Source organism: Magnolia sinica, chromosome 12 (genome assembly GCF_029962835.1).
Source record: "Magnolia sinica isolate HGM2019 chromosome 12, MsV1, whole genome shotgun sequence".
Taxonomy (NCBI): Eukaryota; Viridiplantae; Streptophyta; class Magnoliopsida; order Magnoliales; family Magnoliaceae; genus Magnolia; species Magnolia sinica.
This window is the reverse complement of record NC_080584.1, coordinates 68,401,137-68,407,977: the sequence shown is the minus strand read 5'-3', so window position 1 is coordinate 68,407,977 and position 6,841 is coordinate 68,401,137. Positions and strand designations below refer to the sequence as shown.

The 6,841-nt window shown below is 37.5% G+C and overlaps 1 long non-coding RNA gene across 1 annotated transcript; it reads left to right on the top strand.

The window, feature by feature from the left end:
- Window positions 1-5,291: 5,291 nt before the first annotated feature.
- Window positions 5,292-5,964, top strand: LOC131220613 (uncharacterized). The gene is made up of 3 exons (XR_009158725.1): window positions 5,292-5,490; window positions 5,580-5,654; window positions 5,819-5,964. It is a non-coding gene; the product is annotated as an uncharacterized LOC131220613 (long non-coding RNA).
- The last annotated feature ends 877 nt before the right edge of the window (window positions 5,965-6,841 follow it).

Genomic DNA, 6,841 nt, shown 5'->3' with positions numbered 1-6,841 from the left:
TGCTTTCTTATAATCTTTGGGCTTAATCAGTGCATTCTTTTGGGTCACTTTTAGTGATCGTATGAGGACCACCATCTTAAGATCAGAATTTTGGGACATCCAGTGAGCCCAGATTGGGCAGGGACATCCCAGCTTGGCCCAACCATACATTGGGCCGACTTCCACCATTTTGATGGACTTGTGGGCTGAGGTAAGGATAGTATTGGGCCCTCGGTTGCCTACTTAAATTGCTAATTATTGGGCTGATGTAGTGGGGCCCATTTCATCCAAACTTAAACCTATTTTTGGGCCGTATATTGTGTACGCGGGCTGCCCACCAAGTCCAACTTAATGCATGGATTCTATGGACATTGGGAATTGGGCCTTGGGCCTTAATTCCCCTCTTAGAGCCATGTTGTTAAAAGTGGTATTATATCTTTTTATGGCCTATTATGAGGAATATATGTATGTGGTTACTTTTATTTTTATCTTAAATGTAGGCCTTGGGCCTTTTATCCATATAGTTCATGGTAGATATGCCTTTTTGGGGAATGGTGGTTAAATATCCCCATTATGGACCCCTCTAGGTCTGATTGTATTTAAAAGTGATTAGATACTTATCTTAGACAGTTGCTAGGCTCATTTCTATATTACTTAGACCCCTAGTTGTATGCTTAGTCTTATGGGCTACCCCAGGTAAATGGGCCCCCACTAGAGGTGGGATTCCTTATGGATATTGTCTAAGTACCTAGTCTTGATTCCTTCTTGGATAGGAGGAATGTAATTTACTTTGTATATCACCGCATAATGCGCCTAGACCCATCTTCATGGCCCATGTGCATCATTGTATGCTTGGATAACACTGTGTGTGTGGTTATGATTGTGTCATTGGGCATTGCATGCTGTCTTCCTAAGGGACGTAATATCCCCTCTTGAGCATGTTGGATGCTTGGAATTGATGCATAGTTGATTGTGTGATTCATGCATCTGGCATTGCATAATATGAGCATTATCACCCTTGCTTCATCAGGGTTGTAGCCTCTATAGATACATCATGGATGGCCATGTTTGGACACCGGAAATGTTACTTGAGCATACTGGGTGCATATGATGCCCATGGGTGAAATTCTCAAAACTTCCATGGTACCAAGGATCTGCTCCAACGCCGTGACCGAGTGGAATATATGAGCGCACGAGGGCCTTATACCATTAGGCCGCGACTCCCACTGTCGTGTAGTCGGTTGGATAGGGGTGTGGCCTTACTCGCCTGATGTAAGAGGGCATTGCTAGCCGAGTCCAAGCTCGTGAATGGGTCCGCTACCGTCAGCTCCTGGTGATTGGTTGTCCACAAAGCGGGTAGTGAGGTCTTTTACACTCGTTTGATTGCGGGGTCTCAGAGCGCGGTCATCCAGCAGTGTAATGGACCCCGGTGATTTCCTTATGATTGGAAATATACTTGACATACGGTTTGGTTATGAGCACTGGCATTACTTGCATCGCATTAGTATTGGGTATGTAAGCCCCTTCATGCATTGCCTTGGTATGGCATCCAGTACTCATTGCATCATATTCATGATAAGCCTTGGTAAGGCTAGTGATATTCTCATTGAGCATGTCTCCTTCCTGTATCTCCTATTATTCTTCTGTGCACTATTATCACACACTTACACCACCCTCTAAGCTTCTATAAGCTTATGCACGATTGATGCGTGCAGGAGATCCTAGGCAGGTGTCGCAGTGGCAGAGTTTGGATTAGAGCTGAGCTTGAGGACCCAGTATTGCATCCTTCCTTCCTTTCTTTTATTATCTTATGTATGTCCTTTTGGACCTTATATAACTTGTAAAAGTTCAAATTCATAGTGGATTTTGTGATATGTGCCTTTTTTATTCTCAGATTTACTTGTTATGATCTTGGGTATGCTCGTATTGAAAATGGTTATATTGTTATGGAAATCCTCCTTGTAGGATCCCAGGATCGGAACCTGCTTCAGGAGCCGAGAATGGGGTACTACGGAGGCTGTTGCGGCCAGAACTGGCCATCGGGTTCTTTGTGAATCCGGTTACCGAGTCTGGGGCGTGACAGTAAGAGATGCGACTTGCTTGGTTTTGAAAAACGTGGTGTAGTTGCTCGTGATTAAGTACACGAAGTTAATCTAAATGCAACTGTCCATTGCGAACTGTTAGAGGATGGAGCTTTTGTTGTTGTCCTGACTGAGGTTATACAACCCAGCGCTCCTTTGTGGAAAGAAGATGGGTTCGCATCTACACTTGGAAAGGCTGGTCCGGGATCATTCGTACAATGGGGGAAGGAGGCTTTGAGAATTCAATAATTTGAACAAATTTGGTACTCTATAATTGAACATGTGTAGTGTGTGCATGTTTTTTTTAGTTACGTTATATGATGTTTGGCTTGTTTGTTTGTTAATTTTGAACTAATTTGGCACTCTATAGTTTAATATAGTTATAGTCTGCATGTTCTTTCTAGTTACACTAGATGTTAGTTGATTTTTATTTTTTTTAATATTGAATGAATTTGTACTCTATATTTGAACTTATTTATAGTCTTAGGCTCCATTTGGTCATCACATTAGTATTTATGAATATATAATATATATATATATATAAAAACTAAATGGAGCCCAAGCCCTTTTTAACTCCGCCAATGCAACTCCTTGCATTGTCGATCCCAAGCTCGGGTAAAGGAGGGAGAAAGGCTTTTGAATGAGATCGTTAACTATGGAGGAGATCCTGAAAGTGCAGTGAGTATCTCTGGTTTTATTTTATTTTTACTTGTACATTCCTGTATCGATTACTCAAGCATGACGGTTATGCGCATTCTTTCAGGTGGATGTTGCATGTGAGAGGATTGAAGCTGCATATTTCAAATTCAAGTATCTGGTACATCTCTTGTCAATAGTTATCATTGTTGTTACAGTTATTCATTATGTGACAGGTTTTTAGGTGAGATGAATGAGTTCCAGAACTTGAGTTTCAGAACTTGTTTGCCTCATGGTAAGTCTTTGGTTTCATTAGTGAAATTCAAGCTGGAAACATCTATCAGTTGAGAAGTGTTAATCAAAGATTCAAACTCAATGACAGCCATATAAAAACCTGCATGTCTCATTGAAATTGAGGAGAATTTTAATTTAAAATTTTCTATTGTTGGTTTTTATATGGTTTATATGGTAGATATGAGTGGAGCCCATGTCTTAAGACTTTGATTTGATGAAGCCCACCACGATGCTCAAGGGTGAACAATGTATCCATTTGAGATTTAAGTACATGGTGGTCCATCCGAAAAACCAAACTGTGGGCCTGACATGTTCTGAATCCCATGCATTGGCAATATTAGGCATGCTCATGAGCAGGACATGCATAATTCTTCATCTGAAAATGCACATCATTTTGAGTTGGTTTAGTTACATTTCGTTCCCATATGTGAATCCATCCATGTTTTGTAGGTGAAGAGCGATTTGTAAAAAGAATCCCAGCTACAAGGATAGTGAAGCTGTCCATCACCACTTATATCATTTTTGTTATCTTTATGTTTCTCCATCTTTTACTTGTTTTTTGGCGTATTTTAATTGAATGTCTTTCTTCCTTTAGAGAATGCTGGATCAGGCTGAAGTTGTGGAGAAATATTCAACATTAACACTACACAAATCTGTCATTGGGGATCCAATATGTACATTATGTCTATGTCTTTTCTTTAATGCTAGTCCAAATCCCCTTCATAATCAATTGTTCTTGATGGAACTTCTGTTTTTGTTTCTCTATCCTCTAGCCTTTACTTATCCAGGTCAGGTTGTTCTACAATGGTTGTGCTGTGAAGGGTACCTTGCTTGTCAATAAAAAAGGTACAAGTATTTTCATTTTCATTTTCATTTTTTTTTCCATCGATTTTTAGGTGAAACTTCTAAAGATAATGTGAGATTTTGGTTAAGACCATTATTAACACTTGCCTGATTGGTGTGGTGCTTTTCATTTAGTAGTACTAACTTTGTTGGCAAATGTGTTATGGAGATTTTAGATTTTTATTTATTTGACTTTCAACATGAGTCCCTGCCTGTTTGATTAGTGGGAAAATAAGGAAATCGAAAATAGAATGTAATAGTTATCCAATAATGATTTCCATGACTATAATTGAAAATGTATTCCCATGGATTCCATTAATGCCACCACATATATGGGCACCTCAACATGCACTCAACATGCACCATATGTATGGCCATTGTTTTTTTCCTTCTTAGCATGCACCTCATTTTTTGGGTTTCTGGTTTACGGGTTCTTGTTATTTCCTCTTCTTTTGGAGTCTTTATTTTAATTTTCTCCGCCTATCCATATTGCTGTAGCACTTCAATGGTTATTGTCTCAGAAAATGAGATTGGGTTTTGATTTTTCTACTCTTCTATCGATTTCTCTTGTTTTGAGGATTCAGGTCCTATTTAATTTTAAGAACATGGGGTTATAATTTGGAATTTTTCCGTTTAATTCATGCCATGAAACTCATTTGGTTTGTTGGGTTGTTGGTTTTCTTCTGGATGGGAGCGGTTTCAAATGGGTTGAAAGGAAGTGTTACTTCGAGGCCCCCTTTTGTGAACATTGGAGCTATTTTCACTATCAACTCTACCATTGGGAGAGTTGCGAAGATTGCCATTGAGACTGTCGTGGAAGATTTAAACGCAGATCCCAACATTCTTGGTGTGACAGAGCTGAAAGTTATGATGCAGGACTCTAATTGTAGCGGGTTTCTTGGAATTGTTGAAGGTAATTGCTTTCTTGTATCTTGGTTTAAGATACTATGTATGTTGAATATAATTTAGTGAATGGTATCAACTATATAAATCCTTGAATTGGTGCAATTTGGTAATGGATCCATGCTAATTAGTGGCCCATCTCTTGAATGATGTCTGGCCCAAAAATTGCGCTGATTAGAAGCTCATAACCATCTGTACATCGCCTGTTTTGAAATGTTGAGAAAAGTTTAGAAACCATCTATAAAACTGGTTTATAGATCAAATGACTGAAAATATCCAATCACTGGAACTTTTGACCATTGGCCATCACAAGGTGGCCAGTAGGATTGATCAACACATTTGCTAATCTTATAGACAGTAACATTGATCCGAACATCATCCAGTCTCATATCTTTTGTTTGTTCACTGATCAATTAATGCTTTCCTTTATTTCATTTATAGTTTTAAAATTTTGTAGTCTGCCAATCTTGATTAGATAGTTTGATTCTCATGCTTTGGTTTGATGAGTTTTATAATTTGATAGGACTTCACACTGTTGATTTGGTTTTGAGTCAAGGAGGTAACTTGATATTTTACTTTGAGATAGGTCGGTCATCATCCAATGATTGTTGCATGCCCCCGTGAAGGTAGAGGACGGAAATTTTGGGGAGACAGTAATTTGGAAAGCAAATTTTAGGGTCGTTCAATCCAGCTTGATCCTGTTGGTTTTCTAACTCTCGAGTTTGATGATGGTGAAGTTTTTAAGTGGAGCAAGGTATGAAAATCATGAATGAAAATAGTAACATTTGTTTCCTCATGGGGTTCAAGCTGAAATGTGTATTTCTTTTTTATTTTTTCCTTCAGGTCACAACTTTTGTGTTCTACCAATCACTAATCACCAAAAATTGGACTGTTCCCTTTCAGGAGATAATTGATATGGTGAGACTACTCCTTTTGTGTCAATTTCATTCCTCTTTGAGTTTTTATTAATTCATTAAGAAAAAGAAAGAAAAAAAAATGGTCATACATAATGCACTTCTTTCACTTTGTCTTTTTTTCCCTTAATGGTCATTTCAATTTATTAATGTCATGACTATTTATAGGATGATGAAATATATGAAGCTGTTGCAGGAAGTGACTTTGTCATTACTAGAGTTGCATTTCGTGACAACTCTTCAAAGTACTACATAAATGACCGTAGAAGTAATTTTATAGAGGTCACTAAGAAATTGAAAGGAAAAGGAGTAGACTTGGACGATTGTAATTGAATGAATGAATGATTGTAATTGATTGTAATTGAATGAATGAATGATTATATAGGTGTAATTGAATGAACAAATGATTATAATTTATTTTTTAAACAAAAATGTAGGCAATAGCTATGGATATTGACCGTAGCTGGTAATCTGACAACTGTATCTGTTATTAAATTCGACATATAACTGCTATGGATTATATCTGTAGCTATTATAATCTATGGCTACGGATTAACTCCGTAGCCATAGATATAACTGCTACGGATTAAATATGTATGTACTTTTCGCTATAGATATAACTGCTACGGATTACATTTGTTGCTATTGTAATCTATGGCTACGAATTACATTTGTTGCTATTGTAATCTATGGCTACGGATTATATTCGTAGCCATAGGTTTAAGACCTATTGTTATAGCACCTACGACTACAGTCGTGCTACGGACTAAAACCTTAGCCATAGGTCTATGGATACGGCTTTTATCCATAGCCTTTGCCCAGTTTTCTGGTAGTAAACTTAGAGATTTTCTAATTTTAAGTTAGTTTTCCATCATTGGTGGAACTTTGGTTGAAGAGTTTAAACTATATCCCTTTATATGCTGCCTTTACTACCTCTCTCGTTAGAAATTTAATAAAATGGTTAGCCAAGTTATTGCTCAATTTCTTATAAAAATTTCTAATGATTTCATCTTGAATAAATTATCTTGCATAATTATGTCATAAAGTTTTATGTTTAGACTTTTCATTATAAGTGTCGTTGTAAGCTCTAGCTAATGTATCTTCACCATCACAATGTAGTAACATAGCCAGTATAGGCTTTACACAAAAAGTGATTTCTAATAAAAGATTCGTATGCCACTCACCCTCTTT